This window comes from Limanda limanda, chromosome 2 (genome assembly GCF_963576545.1).
Source record: "Limanda limanda chromosome 2, fLimLim1.1, whole genome shotgun sequence".
NCBI classification, from domain to species: Eukaryota; Metazoa; Chordata; class Actinopteri; order Pleuronectiformes; family Pleuronectidae; genus Limanda; species Limanda limanda.
In genome coordinates, this window is record NC_083637.1 from 29,683,817 (window position 1) to 29,701,633 (window position 17,817).

Genomic DNA, 17,817 nt, shown 5'->3' on the forward strand with positions numbered 1-17,817 from the left:
GGCACCTTTTCAAAAAGAGGACCTGGTGTCCAAACGTATTTCCCCCCAGGACCTGAGTGTGATCGATCCGTCCTTTTTATGAATCCATATCGGGTCATACAAATTAAGATAAATTTTAATTGGAGAATTTGTTTTCAACCCCAGCTCACCCCTGCCCACTTCTAGGGAGAACAAATAAACTGTGTTTGAGCTTCCGTACGACAAAGAGGATTCAACCCAGTCATTTGATTTAGTAGGTTTGAGCCAATATTTTAATGAGTGAATTCGATTACGCTGCATAACTTTCCACGTATACAAAAACAAAAGCGATAGGCCCACAATGTAAGTCTAAGTATGGACCCGGAGCCGCAGAGAGCAAGTGGTCACATTCTTTGCTCTCAGCACTCACTCCTCCACCTTTCATACTTCCTTATGTGCCTCGAGCTGCTGGCAGACAGACTGGGGTGAACCCTCCAGAGGAAGGCCTCTGACTTGAGCTGTCATCACGTATCCGTGGTGACCTCATGGCCCTCAATCTCAGACGCCACTGTGTTAACTCTGGGCCTGAAGCTGCAGGCTCTCAGATAATGTCGCTGTGAAGGACACGCTGGGGTAAACCAGATATATGAAATAATGTTATGATAATGTTAACCTTAACAAAAGCCAAGAGTGTGGAAGAGGTATTAAGAGCTTTTACTGTAGTAGTTTGACATTCAGGGAAATACTTTGCTTACTAGCGGAGTTAGATGAGAACATGTTTACTACTCTTGTGTTTGTGTGTTTAAAACAACACTAGTTAGTTTTAATGCCTTCAAATATCAGCGTCAAAATAAATTTTATTTCTAACCAACTTATAATAGGGAGAATTTTCTGTCTGTTATTTTCCCAGCGCCCCCCTGGAGGCCTGGAACTGCACTACGACCTGCTTTACGACATACATCATACACTAACAACCAGGGCTGGAAGCTAGCTACAAGAGATAACTAGCTCACCATTCTCAGACATCATGGCAGAAACCACGAAGAGGACATGTCAGAGGAAACAAAGAAGAGGAAGATTAACAAACTTTTCACTCATCGCCAAGAGCTAAAAGAGGCCAAAGGATGGAGGATAGATGCGTTAGCAAGGTAGCCCAACAACTCAATGTGATTTTATACACATCATGCTCGGACATTGATAACTGAGTCCGCTGCTTGCTTGCTGTGTTAGCTTGTTAGCCTTTATGCTACTGTTCTACTCCAAGTTGAGTGCAGTGCAAACATTTCTATCATGGTTCTTTGACTTCTGAGGTTGCTGGTTGACAGGTTTCTTCTATGTCAACTTGTCAATAAATGCAAAAGGCTCAGACGGCAACACATACTTACGACTGTAAATATCCCACCTGCAAGGGGAGCCCAAGTTTAGCCAAGAGCAAATCTTGGATTGTGTCACATCACTATGTAGCTGCAGATAACAGCTGGGTGGTTTAGCCACATTGGGCAATGATGGTCGACTCTAGAGGGTACGCATTATTATGATAAGACTTCCTGCTAACCTTGTCACATCAGATTAGCTCAAACTATCTCATATCTTGTATTACCTATCCGTAGTAGCTGCTTCATGGATACAAGATTCAAACTATAAATCAAATATATACTATAAAATGACCTGTTCATTTTGGGTTTTATTCTGATGTCACAACCAGTGGTAGCACAATGTCTTAGTTTACATCTTTGCTTTGAGTTCTTTTCACAATGTGAGGGATACTGCTGATGTTACACGTTCCCTATATCTCTATTGATTTACAACTAGAATTTTTTTTACAACTTGACGCTATACAACTCAGCTGCTGAATGTCATTCACATTCCCACCTATGAGCAATTGAGAGTCTCTAATTGACCTAAGCTGCATGTCTGTAGACTGTTGGAATTTGGAATACACAGAGAATAGGTTTGGTTTTAAATATGACAAAATGTATAAAGAAACAATAACTAGTTTCATCAGAAGAGCAGGCAGTTTAGGTCATTAAGGGATATGATGAAATTACACACATGATATCCTCTGTTGAACGGGACAGAGCAGGCTCTATAATATTGTACATATTTGTTTATGTTTAAAGCATTACAAACTAAATCCTGCAGGTAATAATATTTACTTGTCCCCATTTCCCCATCAGTTTTGATGATACTGACCATGCAACCATAACAAATACTCAGTACTTGGGCCCATCTGGGATGTTGATCAAAATTAAATTAGGACCACAAGGTTTAGCTTGCTAAATCAGACACTGTAGACTTATACACACATGGTGCACACATTTGAGGCGAGGACAGTTGGTGGAAAGTGCTTATAGCAAAATGAGAGGCTATAACGACATTTGGTTTCATGTATCACCTCTGTAGAGAATTGGAAAAACCTGGATTCAGAATTTTGGTTGATTTAAGCCACTACAATACTACCTTTAATACATATCAAACAACTGAAGTTAGCTTCTTTATTGCATTCATCAGTTCTGTAAATCAATACAGTTCAACACAAAAATATCATATCAAAAAGAAAATGACTCTATTCCATTAAGGTAAATGATTAGTAGTAGCAGAGAAATACCCTCAAGTCAAGAAATATTTTTTGTCTAGATATTTTTTAGATCCTGAAAAAAAACACAAGTCTAAGAAACAAGCTATCAGTTGATTCTTAAGTCTCTTTGGGAATGATGCCATCACATTTACGTGTACAGTTTTTTGTCACGCTGTGAGAAGAGCTGTGACTGGACGCAGGCCAGACGAGTTACAGGAAGAAACATCGGGGATTAATGTGGCCATGTCAAGTAACCTTGGAGAGACATGCTAGAGGAAGGGCCTGAAGTGAAGTGCACTTCCTCTCCTGGCTTGGTGTGGGTGCTATACATGCATGCATGTCTAGAACATCCTTCCTTTGTACAGTACCTGTTTCTTCCTGTTTTAATAACGCAGACACGACTCTGTCGGCCTTAACCTTTAAACAAGATTGCCTCCTCTAGTCTGCAGTATCCTCTGCAACATGGTTGAGCCTCATCACTGGGCCTGTACTTAAAATTGCATTATGTAACATAACTTAGTCAGGTTGGCTGTAGTTCAGCTGGTTTCAGAGGGGAATATGCATACAACGTCTCTGTTGATGCAGTGCCTTTCTGACAGGTTACATGTTTTATGTTAATTCCATCCATATTTCTTTGGCTTGAGGGGACATCTCTGGCCAATACCTCTAGCATTGTCAACAGATGTTTCTTCTGCTCTGTTCTGCTTAGCTTTGCTGAACCGTGGATGCTTTAGAAATCTGACAGTCCCTTCAGAGTTATCTGGTGTTTGCATAAGAAAAGAGGCTGCACATATCTGGAGGAATACAGTACATTAATATGGCATTTATTTATTTTTTTTTCAAGACTTTTGTGATTTGAGGAATGATGTCATTGGTCTTCTGCTGAAGCACTTACTCCGACCTACATTTTCCTGCCTACTGTCCTCCCATGTGAGTAACTTGTCTGCAAGTCTCAGAGAGCAACTCAAAGTATGCGAGTTTGACCTGAAATAATTAATTAATTAACTGGTCAGCCAATTGGTAGAAACTTAATCTGCATATACAGTACTTTGAAATCTGAATATTTTTTAGTGAGAGCTCCTCCAGAGTGGAGTTTTCTCCCTTTATTCTCTTCTTAAATTCTCCTTTATGTGTTTGTTGCGCAGTCAACTTGTACGAACATGTCACGCCAGATTCAACCGCCACTTCTATTTTCAGAAAAGTGTGTAAACAACATGCATCAACATGATGAACTCAGTCTGTGGGGATTTCAAAGAGCATATATGAGGAAATTAGCACGGTTAGCCTTGCACTCCAATAATACAGTATAAGGCTAGGCTTACTGCCTCACGTCAGTTAACAAAGAGTAGAACTTCCCAATCTGACTGACTGCTCTGCCACAGTACAAGTGCATGTATATATGTTACAGATGACGATGGCTGAAAGTGAGTGGGGGAAACTCAGTTTTAGCAAAAAATAAATTAAAATTGTATTTAGAACCAAAACAAACAATAAACAAAAAAATACAAAGGAACTCAACTCCTCCATTCCCGAAGAGGGCCTTTTACACAATGTCCTTTTACAATTCAATCCATAGCATTCTCACCCCCTCTCTCTTCGGCTCACACTCAGGTAACCTTGACAGATAGCCAGCAATGAGGGTTTTACTACCTGGACAATGCCTAATCCAGAACTGGTAGGGCTGGAGGGCGAGGCACAAGATCCTGGCACTTTGATGCTGCATTGAATGCATCCACTTCAATGCTCGGCGGTCAGTCTGCAGCTGGAATTCCCTACCCAGCAGGTAATAACATAGAAAATCAACTGCCCACTTAATGGCAAGATCCTCTCTCTCAATGATTGATAGGTGAGTACTTCTTCTCACGGTCAAAAAGTGTCCTGCTCAGGAACAGAATTGGGCCTCTCCCAGCCTTGACTTAAGGTGTTATGAGAGTTTAAAAACAACATCACATAACAACAATTCTAGGTAAATGATCTGAAAATAGCTTACAATTAATTCCAGCCAGTCATCTGCCCGTGCACTTTGATGATGCGCATGCCAACTGCATTATTTAACAGCACAGTTGTGTGTAAATATATGATTGAGTTGACTCATTTCTCTGGACTCCTGCAAAGGGTCTGGACCATTCATAAGTTCTGTTCTTATCTGCAAGAAAAGTTCGAGATAATTGGTGAAAGTGACAAGCTTTCTTTCATCACTTGTAAGCACAACTTAAGTACCAACCTGTTTTGTACGAACTGTTCTCTCATGAGGCCCATTGTTTATCAAATAAGCTTTACCCTTACATTAGCTGCTGTTAGCATGAGACCTCCCCAGTGCTTGCATTAATTTGTTGGGCCGCCCAATTAATAATTCTAATTAAGCAGCCCTACAGTCAATCCTAAATGATGACCCCTGTTGAAATGCTACAAAACCCACATAGTTCAGGGTGAATAGTTACTTATAAGTGTGAAGTAACTTTTACTCCAGAAGTAATTGCTCCGTCCTAACAGTCTAAAGCCCTCCCCTCAAACCTTTTAACCACAATCAATCCCACACAATGATCAGGAAATTTGGGCTGATCTTAACCAGCCCTCAACTGTAGAGATGGCAGAGAAGCAGTCCTTTTTATGAATTATTTTTGATGATGATGTCATGCTTCTGGGAAGCACTGATGCATGATAAAGAAGATCAGAAAATATTCATATTCATCTGTTTAAAAGGCTACAGGTATTATTACGTGGATGTCCATGACATTTGGTGGCATGGGTTCTGGATGATTACATACTCATTTTAATCTCATTCCAAAGTGGTTGGCCCACAAATCCTTCCTGTCTGGCCACGAGTATTACAATCTTTTGTGTTTTGTGTGAACCCATTTTATTTGACGATGCCACTGTTGTAAAACAGAGCTCTGTTGTCTGACACAGATGGAGAAAAATATGTGTCACTAAATCATGAATTTGGCTACATTAAAACTAAGTTACATCTGCCAAAGTACATGAGGTCACCTCTCTCTACTCTCAGGCAGAACCCATAGATGCGAAACCAGCAGCAGGCACAGGCAAAGTCACAGTAACAATAATATACACTCAATTAGTTACTTGGTTAGGTTTAGTAAAAGATTGGGTTAAAATATAGACTTCCTTAAGGTTAGAGGACCTTTTTTGTCATGGTTGCAATAGTAGGCACACATTTGTGGACCTCTCATGGTTCCACAACACAGACCAACCTATGAGCCTTTTCTTTACAGGACAGTCTCATTAAAACAGAGTATAAGTGATCACAGAAGGCACAGAGAGGAGGTGCCTTCTGTCCCTAACATGACCTTCTCCCTAACTCTCTAAGTACTAACACGAGAAACTTTTATATTAAAGTTGACTTGATATATAAAACCATTTACCATCAAAGGTAAGTATAAATGTATGTACTGTGCATGCTGTACCAATCTACTCTGTTCATACAGTTTATCTATGGTAAATGGCCTGTAATTCTATGGCTTTCGACCACTCAAATCGCTTAACAGTGCAAACCACATTCACTTATTCACACACATTCATAAAGTGCTACTATATGCAGCACCTTTATATCACACTACTCACACACTGCCTACACAAAGTATGCTCATGTACAATACAATTGTAGGATGCTTCATTCTCCAGTCAAGTGTAGAAATAGTGTGAAAATATTGAAAAATATAATCATATAAATAGAGACAGTAAAACAGTAGCAACAGTTGAATCGAGCCCAAAACTACAAAATGGCAGCAAGAAACATTGACATATCATAAGTTAACACAGCAATAACATAAATAACTATACACAGACAATAGAATAAGGCATATATACAAACAGTGCAAAATGGTGAAAGAATGTTTTTTGCAGTTGCAGTCCCTAAAGGTAGAATATGTATAGTAGTACATAAGTTGAGTTGAGGTGAGCTACTCAAAACTTGACTAGTTAAACATACTCAGCCAATAAAAGTGAATCTCATTCAGACGTCTACTTATTTCATTATCTAGGTAAAAGAATAAAATAAAAAACAAACTAGGCTAAGACAAGAAAAATGACAAAAAAACGTGAGAAGTGTTTAATAGCAGCCTGCAGCCTTCAGCCATCATGTGGCTTGATAGTCTGACATGGTGGCGGATGATTAACTAAACCTCATCACCATGTCCCAGCATGCCTCACTCTTTAACAGCAGCTGGCGACCAGACCTAGACCAAGATTGCCATGACAACCACAGCTTGAAAGGAATTACGTAGGTCTAACAGAGACGCTATAAGCACACACAGTCCATTAGTCCAATGAAACACAGAGTCCATGAACAAATCAAGAAAGTGGGATGAGAAGAAACGATAAATAGCAGTTAAGAGGAGTAATTGCGCAGCAACATGAACAGCATGTGCAGAGCTAGGTCTGCTGTGCCTTTCTAAGTGATTTGTATAATTTGAAAGGGAAGCTGGCAGCAGATGCTGACTGGCAAAGTGGGTCTCTTACAGTTGGTATTGTCTGAGAGTGCTGCACGGCACGTGTGTACAAACAAACCCTCCTATTCAGCATAGCCTCAGGAGTCCCATCACAGGGCTGTTTAGAACAGTGGAGCCTTGGACGGATCCAGGAACAGGACAAGGTGGGGAGAAGGAGGAGAGGTGGTACACCTGCGAGAAACTAACACTCACATTTCTGTAAAAATGACTTTGGATCATTATGCGATATGAGGAAGACAAAATGAGTAAAAATGAAACAAAGCATGGAAAGGTGAGAGATAGCGGGTAGGGGGCATTTGCACAGTCACTGCAGCAAGCATTGGAATAATGATGGTTTCCTCCTTTCATAAATCCAGCCTTATTGCAAATCCCTTTCTTTCTATTCTGAGACATGCCCTCAGCAGGTATTTCAGATAACTACACTTTTAGTTATTAGCAAAGGTGAAAGTTAGTTTGAGGGCAAAGGATGTCTGGTGTAATGTAGTACTTTTCATCAGGGTTGTAGCAGAAGAAGTGGGAAGGTGATAATTAGATCTGTCACTCTGGTTTAATATATCTCAGAGCTGCCCGGCCCTGGGCTGAATTGTTGCAAAGAAATGCCTCATTGTCTCTGCTGCTGAGCTGAAACCATTTCCATGTCTGATCTTCAGCAGCAAAATGTGATGGTGAGGAGTGATGGGCTTCAGTGGGGTATCACTGTGGATATGAAAGGATTTGATCTGGTAGTTTAATAAGGCCACATGCTGTCTGGTGTATATATTTTCAAATATTATCATTTCAACAATAGCCTAGAGCCAAGCCAAAGGGTCTGTGAGGCTGCACCGCGGCACTCAGAGCTAACTGCTGGCACTGAGAGCGCTAAATTGTTTATGTAAAGCAGGTCCAATGTTTACAATGTAAACCATCTTTATTAAGGGTGTTAACATGCAAGCATTTGCAATTAAGACATTTCAGAAAGTAAAATATTAAAATACTTTTAATTAGTATTATTATTATTATAATTATTATGTTTCAACCATCACTGATAGTCATGAGCTCTGACCAAAAGAATGAGATTGCAAATGTGAACAGCCCAAATAACCTTCTTCTGTAGAGAGTCTGGGCTCAGTTTTAGAAATAGGGTGAAGAGCTATTGTTTATATAGTTTCAACGGGGAATACAGAATGAGGAAAAACTTTCAGAACAAACCGCTTCAACTATGCAGCTAATAGTGAACTTTAGTGCTGGTAGGTGGCTTATTGTTACTGTTGGCTACAGGGTATAGCTGGGTTTTCCCCATGTTTCCGAACTTTGTGCCTAGCAATTGGCTGCTGGCTGCGGTTTCATATTTATCACCCAAGCAGGAGCATGGTACTGATTAGAGACGTGCGGATCGGCTCTGACGTCATCCGAAGCAGCACGTATGATTGACTCATCCGCCCATCACCCGCCCCAAGGAATTATTCTCTCCAATTTAGAGACCCGCACCTGCATGAACATCCCACTCAACCTCTACTGGTGATAATGTGGTGACATATTACACTTAAGAAGGCTGGTTTTAACAAATTTCACTTTTATTTAACTCGTGGCCATGCCTTGTTAATTTGTGGAAGCAAGATAAATAAAACTTGAGGGGACTTATGAATCTGCTCTTTTCTAACAAGACCTGGCGAACTGAGCTGAAGAAGCCTCTTAGATGAGAGATGAAATGTTTCACTTACTCACATGATGTAGCCATAATGAACTTTAGTTTGACACACACTGTCTGCACTGACTCTGATTGAGGCCATACTGGAAACGTATGCAATTAACAGTCAATAAAAACGTATGGTCCTTTTTTTGTGTGCTTGACTGTGGTATATTGATTACTGGGTATTTCTGGCGTATCTGGAAACAGGGAGAGTTATTGGTGGGGATTGACTGATCAACCAGACATTGGTTTAAACTTACCTTATCCTACCCATTAAGGAGAGTGCACACCGTGGAATAGTGTAGTGTCATTTTGATGAGGAATGAGGACTGAATCTCAGAGAGAGAGAGAGAGAGAGAGAGGGTGCTGACACAAGGTAAAACTGTAAACTATCTATCTCCTGTTTTATCAATTGTTTATTTCATAGGATAAACCTACTGTAAGGAAAGGATAAAAGTAATAAAACACCTAGTCCATCTCAATCTCTCCCTGTTTTCAGATAAGCCAGGCAAATCTTGTAAACAGGATACCTAATGTGCAGAGATACACCCCCTGCGCATTGGTCATGTAACTGCACTTGGCAAGGTGCACCTTGATGCAAAAAAAAACATTTTAATTGACTAGTAATTGAAATCTGCAAAAAAGCCGGACTCTGCCTCGTCTCAATGACTGCTCGCCTGCATCGCTCATTGCAGGAATCCACAAGATTCTCTATTTTTGTAATTTACATTTTAGAGAATGTAAACAACATTTCCACAATACTGATGAATGATGCCTATTTTACCCACCTGAACCCACCTGCTATTAATCAGAAATGTTAATATTTACCAGCCTGCCCACCCGACCCGGAGTTATAACTGCAATTTGTGCATCACTTTTACTGATCTTCTCATCTAATTTCAATTTAATGTTGGCACCACAGAAGAAAAGTGTGACCTCTACCTTTGACCTCCAAAGTTTAATCAGGTCATCCATGAGTTCAAGTGAGTGTTTGTTTCAGATGTAGCAAAATTTGTAAGAACATGAGGCATCCATAATGTTGACTTTCGACCACCCAAATCAAATCAGTTAATCTGTGAGTCTAAAGCCGCTTTCAGAAATGCACTGAACTCACAGAGATCCTTTGCAGAAACGGTGTATGGGTGAACGCAAATGTCAAAGTGAGAGCAGCCAATGTGAGAACCCAGCAGGGGATTCACCGAGAGCTGTTGATGACGCCTCGAATGCAACAGACGCAAATATGAAAAAAATATGAGGAAAACATTTATCTTCCGGTGAAGAAGTGGAGCCACACACGTAGAAGACATAATGACAAAGATGTTGAGAGTTTGTGGTGAGTTTTGGGCTGACACTATTGTCAATGGGCTGTACACAAAATCACAGGAACTCTGCTGTGGAAACAAAACATTTCTTCCTGCCTCTGCCTGCTGCACCACCCTCACCTGAATCCCACAAGAAGTATGCTGCTGTTGTGAACGCGTCTTGGCAGAGAATCTCCCGCTTCGTTGTCCATGTTTGTAATGAAACTGCTGAGAAAGCCTGGACCCAATTCTTCGGGGATCATCCGTAGGATAAAACGGCTTTAGTGAACGTATGTAACAAATTTGAACTAATTACCTCAATGTTCTTGAGATATCATGTTCACACGCCCAAAAATGTCCTTTGTGAGGCCACACCGGCCTTGACCTTGAACTGCCAAATTCTAATCAGGTCATTCTTGAGTCCAACCGAGTGTTTCTAACAAATTTGAATGAGTTCCTTCTAGGGGTTCTTTGTTGTGTTCACGAGAATCGGACGGATGAACAACCAAATAACGTAATGCCTCAGGCTACTGGCTATTGCCTGCGTGGAGGAGTAAAAAAAGATTTTACAAGGAAACTTTCCTGTAGCTCTCCTGTCTCCTACGTGCAGGGGTACATGTGGTTGCAATTCATCCCAGAACAAATCACTGAGACTTTTAAATTGCCATTCCGATCATGATGTGGTGTTTATTGTTCATTACATTAGATTAACATGGGACAGCTGCTGCATGGGGAAATGTGAATGTGCTTGCATGGATCTTTGGCGCCATCAATCATGCGGCCGTGCCGGTTTAGAAGGTTTCCAAACCATGCCGTCAGTCAATCAGCGCACTCCAACGCTGACTCATGTCACATTTGGCAAATGGATAGTTTCAGACACCAAGATAGATTATCGGGGCTTTCTTTTAACCATTTTTGTGGCCTTCACTTTTTTTTTCCTCTTTTTTAATCACAGTTACAATTGGTGTTCATATTCCTTCACCAGGTTTTTATGCTTTATTTAGATCCTTGACGGGCTGGTTTGACAAATTAGATCAAAAGAAAATTGATTTCTTGAAAGTGCTAGGAATGTCCCATAGCGCTTTTCTAGTTCAGAATGGAAGTCACCTCAGTCACAGCTTTTTATGTTCTTACTAAAATGATAACCTTTTTTAATTAGCCACAGGAGAGGCCATCAAAGATATTACCCCAGGCTAATCTGCTTCTCTTCTCATTTGGGACCATAACAGAGAGATGGGCAGATTGAGGTGCTGTTTTTAGGGCATGTTTTTCTTTTGTTCACACAGCTCAGACCTAAGTGTCAGTTTCTCTCTAGCCAGACACAGGAAAACACATGTCTCATTCTTCGCTCTGAGCTTGAGAGAAGCGAGAAAAAGAGAGAGGAAAGGAGTCACAGGATTTATCGGAGATCTGTTTGCTCCGGGGTACAAGAATCAGGACATCATGAGGAGCAGGTTGCTGGATACAGTATGCAGTGCCTGATGCAGACACAGTTTTCAAGGATTTTCTAAGTATGCGCTGTTAAATGTGTGTACAGGGTTGCAGGGCATCTATGAAAAGTACTGCATTTACCTGTTAAAAAATGCATTTATTTCCAGTTAGATATCTTGTAAATAATAGAATAGTGTAATGCAGTATAGGTTTATAACAAGTAATACTGGTGACCAGTCCAGGGTGTACCCCTCTGCTTGCCCAATGTCAGCTGGGTTTCTAACCTCCACAACCCTCGAAGGATAAGTGGGATTAGTAACGGTTGGATGGCCTTTGGTGAGCCCCTGACTTTGGCATATTTACTTTTACTTAAGGATCCTGTTCAGACATGTTAGCCAGGCACTAGTGGAGTTGGTGATGAGTAATGGTGAATCAGATGCAGTTAAGTAATTATTGTTTACAGTCTTCCAATGGCATAAAATAAACACATCTTCAACATGAGTGGGTGTTATATTTATATTTCAAGGGTTGGGAGTTGTTAATATGCGATATGTCATTGCTTTCAAAAAGAAAAGTGTAAGACATCAGGGTATTTTTTAAAGAATAACTAAAGTGTAAAAAGCTCAGCTAATAACATGTTTATGACTGTATGACTTGGAAGCTAGTTGGAAAAATATTCATCATTTAATACACAAGTGGATCGGTTGGATTGAATGACGTTAATCATATTTGGACACATCTTTCACTATTTTCGTCAAGAAAGTATGAAAATGTAAATAAAAGTTTGTTTATTTTCCACACATTGTGTTTGAAAACCAACTTTCTGACACTGAACAGAACTGCGAGTTAAGTCGTATACGATAACACCTAGTTTGTTCAAAATGTTGTCCATCCCTTTTGGAAACCAGATATGTTCCCAGTTCCTAAATGGCCACACTCAGAAAGACAGTGAAAAACCGGCTAGCACAGGAGGGGAAGACACAATAATCATTACAACATTGCCAGAATGTCAGACATTTTCAAACAGTCACAATGAAAGAATAGAGCTACTGAGAGAACCTCAAAACCTGACTCCTTCCTCACCTCTGCACAGCTGGCATGGCACCCTGAGAAGTGAGCGTTGGATTGTCTGCTCACAATAGTTAAAGAAATTGTCAAACACCAGACATCTATTTTATTATGCAGTAGTAAAGAGCCTCCTACGCTACCCTATCTCTGTGTGGTTCTTATACAGGCAGCCATGAAAATCATGGGAGTCTGTCAACATCCCAAACTACAGGCTATTTTTTCACCAAACCATAACAAAACAGCCCCTCCTTTCAGACGATGTTGTTTTTGATTGTGATTTTATTCTTCAGAGACTCTGACGACCAAGGTACTTTTCCCACTTGAACAATAACGTTCATCCATCTAATCTGCCCCGTCTCAGTTTGTTGCAGTTCACATTACAGTCACCAAACACTAAACAAAAAAAACAGAACAGCTTATCAAAATTAAATGATTGAACCCATGTTTTGCTAGTTATCTAGAAAACTTTCAGTCAAAACTGTTAGCCTGAGAGGCTGTAGTGCTGTTTAAGACTGATCCACAGTGATGCTCTAACCTGTCAAACAAACTTTATCTTGTATGATTGTTTTTCACTCAGCTCTTGAACTTATGGCAATACCTTTCAGAAGGACATCAGAGTTTGTAGCTCTATGTTGGTCAGGATTGTCAGGATAAAATAATGCCTTCCATTAACAAACATTAACATCATTATGGCAATAACAAATCATTTGGACGAGCTGTGGCTGGTTTCTTTGTAAATAATGTTCAATGTCCTGACTTGAAGCCAGCATTACCTCTGATCCACTTGTGTAAAGGGGGAGGTATGATATTAAATAATGAATAGTTTCCAAGTAAATACTGTGATAAACATATTAGTAGCTGAGCTTTTTATACTTTAGTTATTCTTTAAAAAAGACCTGATGTCTTACACTTTTCTTTTTGAAAGCGATGACGTAGCTGAGCAATGATTTCAAATTAATGAACAACTCCCAGCCTATGAAATTTAAATATAATACCCACTTATGTTGAAGATGTGTTTAATTTTATGACATTGGAAGACTTAAAGAATAAACACTTAACTGCATCTGATTCACCATTACTCATCACCAACTCCACTACTGCCTGGCTAACATGTCTGAACAGGGTCTTTCGTAGTAAATATGGCATAGTCAGGTTCTCACCAAAGGCCATCCATCCATCCAACCATTACTAACACCGCTTATCCTTCGAGGGTTGTGGAGGTTAGAATCCCTGCTGACATTGGTCAAGCGGAGGGTTACACCCTGGACTGGTCACCAGTATATCACAGGGCCAACATAGTTATTTTCAGACATGCCCTGAACCCCACATAATGTCCTGAGTGTTTTTCCTGCCAGCACTGTAGAACCTCTGGATAATATCAGAATGAGCCCATGTGAGAATACAGCAGGATATTGTCTGGAGGACAAGGATGAAAAAGAAGAGCAATACATGTATGAGACAACAACGAAGATGTCAAATTGGTAACACTATTTTGGTGGAAAGGGCTAACGCTGATGTTGATGTGATGTACTGTGCAGATATTCATGTTGTTGTTGACACATCTGACTGCAATCTTTATATGTCAGAGGCCAACACAATATGTCCCGATTATCCAGAAAATTTCCGGACATCATCGTTGGAATCCTACACACAACCAACCACGCTCACATTCCCACTTATGGACAATTTAGAGTCTCCAACTAATCTAACCTAGCCTGACGTTGTCATACTCATTATTCTAGTCAGAATATGAGTCTGATACTGCTCCATTGGGCTGTGATTATGGGGCGTGTTTCAACAGAACCAGGAAACAAAATGCCTCTTCGCTCAATTGGATAGACCTACAACCAATCAGAGCAACGTAGTATGTGACGTATGTCAAGCGACGCATAGTTGTTGTCAGTTGTCTGTTTCAGGAGTTTATTCACTCTCTAAATAAATCAATGGAAATGCTGCTAATGCCGCTCGTATATCCACCGGAGGCAAAGCCCCCAGGAAGCAGCTGGAGGCCAGGGCTGCTTGTGAGAGCCCCGGCCGCCGGCGGCGTGAAGAAGCCCGCTACAGATCTCTCTCAGAGCCTCGCTACCGGCTCGGGACCGCGACCGGCCCGGGACCGAGGCTCTGAGAGAGATCCGTCCATACCAGAAATCCACGGAGCTGCTGATCCGCACGCTGCGCTGCAGAGCTCCGCTGTCATGGCTCTGCAGGAGCCAGCGAGGAGGAGAAACGGCAGCTAATCGTTTTACACTTCCTTGTTGCTCCAACATTAACAGCGTCCCAACTTGTGTCTTTTTTGTCTCATATGTGCTGAGGAGCGTAGCGCCCCCCCCCCCCCCACTCTCTTTTTATTTATATGACTGCTTGTGTGACTGCAGCATCGGGGCCAGCTGATAAATTAAACTTTTTCCGAATCCCGTAGGAGGACGGCAAAAACATCTGTTCGATCTACAAATGCCTTGATCATGTTCCTCTGTTCCTCTTTCAAATTATATGCGCTGTCGATGTCTGCTGAAACAGACTCGATGGCAGCGACACATCTCAGCTCTGCAGGCAGCGCTCTCTGGTGACGTGGTTGATTACGTCACTCTAGATCATCTGTCAATCATCGTATAAAGCCCGCCCTGACGATTTGATTGGATCGACCAGCTTCGGGTCTATCATAGTTTCTCCCCAACGGAGCGATGCCAGACCGAACTTCCCGAACAACAAATGTTGTGGGCGGGGCTAAGTTCGTCTGGCACCCAGGCTAAATCTAACCCCAACCTGCATGGACCGTTGGAGGAAGCCAGAGTCCTCGGAGAAAACCAACATAGAAATGGAGAGAATGCAGAAACTCTACACAAGGTTGGGATTCTATTAACCTTCTTGCTGTTGGGCAACAGTGCCAAACACTGAACCACTGTGCCTTCCCCCTCATCAAAGTTATTAGGATTCATTTTCTGGGCTATTTACAAACTTGTGGCAAGCTGTTTGTATATAACAACATGGTGGACCATCTTGGTTGTTTGGACAGTAGCTGTAGCTGTAAGTGATTTGAATATCTGAGTAAATCGAAAGTAAATTGTAAATCGTCTTTATTTATACAGCACTTTTGTATTCTTGATGACCACTCGAAGCGCTTTACAGTACAGTTTATTGCCATTCACCCATTCACACACAGATTCACACCATAGTGCATCTATGGTTTGTCTATGATGGGCAATCCAGGTTCCAGTATCTTGGCCAAGGATACTTCGCCATGCAGATGGGGAAGGCTTGGATCTAACCGCCAACCTTCGAGTTAGAGGACAACCCCTCTATCGCCTCAGCCACAGCCGAAATGCCACTTTGGTTTTATGAATGAAAATGAGGTTTTGTACTGAATCCTTAAAATCAAGCAGGGATCAATTCAGGGGCAAGTGACTTCAACTGGCTTTAAAAATGGCTCTTAAATCTTTTTCATATTGGAGGGTAGAGCTGAGAAAGCACGCTATAATGTTTGGCATGTAGCTTTAGACCAAATTAGTCTAAGATTTCCCATTTAAAACACATTTCTGTTTTGACTAACATTAAAATTGTGCTTCCATTCAGAATGTAATGTCTATTTGTCTGCAGAGAAATAATATTTCTGTGTTACATCATTGTGAATGGGACAATGAAAGGACATATTGTGTTTCGGGATGATAGCTCCCAAGGGTGAGCACATGTAACAGGATGAAAACATCACAGACACTTTCACTGCAGGGCTGTTTCCTGAAATTACGACTAGACTAAAGTTGATCAGAAAGTTGGTTACGGGTCAGAAGAGGTAAGTCACTTTGGGAAGGCAATTTGAAAGTAATGATTTTTAGAAACCAATTTTAGTAATAACATACAAATGAGAGGACTCCTTATAAGCTTATGTTACCTTATTTAAAGATATAGTAAGGATAAGCCATAGCGATAGATTAAAGAAAGATGCTGAACTGCTGTTGCTTCAGTCTTGTGATATTTCCTTTCAGGGACAGTCATAAGACATAAATTCATCATCTTGCAACTTTTCCATAAAGAAACTAAGTTGTATCTCTATGCCATGGGTACCCGTTGGGTTAGGCCTGCCTGATTGTCAGAGCTATTGATTTATAGTCAGGAGTAGATATCTGTGATATGGCTGCTGAGATCAGCAATGTGAGAAATATACCAAGTTTGGAAACTACCAGGTCTGCATACATGACAGGAGGATAGACCAATGGTTAAGTTTGTCATATAATTGAGATGACTGTTGCTAACAAGTTTGCCATATTAAGTTAATTTATGTCAAAGAATTGTGCTAGATAAAATAACTGATTAAACTGTTTTTCATATTTTTGAGAGCTAAAAGGAGTTAGATTATCTCTATCTTACACCCAACACAAAGCAGCAATGCAGTTGTAGGACCAGCCCAGTTTGCATATTCCTACCTAACATGTTTAAATCAAAAATGCACTTTTGACCTTCTGAGCACCAATGGGTGTGATGCTCTTGTTTACATCCCCTGGACAGGTCTAGGTGTATAGCTGGAGAAAATAAGAAAAAATTCAAGAATACGAGAGAGTCAGTGTTATCATTTAAATTAGATTTTTTTATTGTCCAGCTCTATCTGATAACTTAAGTTCACAAGTCAGAATGTGGAGGAGGATGGGATTAGGCGGTTGTGCCAATTCAAATGTAATAAATTTGAGGACCAAGCTTGACTAACCCCTATCTGTTAAGTGAAAATCTAAACGAAATTGCTGAACCAAACCAAATACAGGGGGTAGCCCCAGCCAATAACCTGGTGTGTTTAGACAAGAATAAACCATGTCTGTGGAAAAATGGAGAGGCCATCCCAAACTTACCAATAGTCCTCCCCCATCACCCACTGACCTTTTAATAAGCAGCGCAAAGCAGGACTTAACAACACAGGAGGCAGGCAGAGAAAGACACAAAACGTCTGCTGCTTCTTCTGGTTAATGGCAAGTGGCAACCAACTTCAAGGTGCATTACCGCCAAAAAAAACTCCAGACGAAGGTATTTTTATAGAGGGCCCGGATTGCTGATGGTCAGTCTGGAGAGTGATTGATCAGCATGTCCAGGAGACCAATCATGGTGAACAAGAGTGGAGGTCAAACGCAGGTGGAGGTTGAGATCTTCTTCTTCTTCTTTGTTTGGTTTATTGGCGTGTGCCAATGTCAAGGTGCATCACTGCCATCTATTGTGTTTGTGCACCATTCTTGGTGGTACTGAAATATCAGGTGGATGCGTGGAGTGGATAGTGCAAGCCCCTATTCCGTACCAGGTCTGAAAGGCCCTATATTTCACACCTTTCTGGGATTTAATTTGAGGTATTGGTCCCCCTCAAATGAT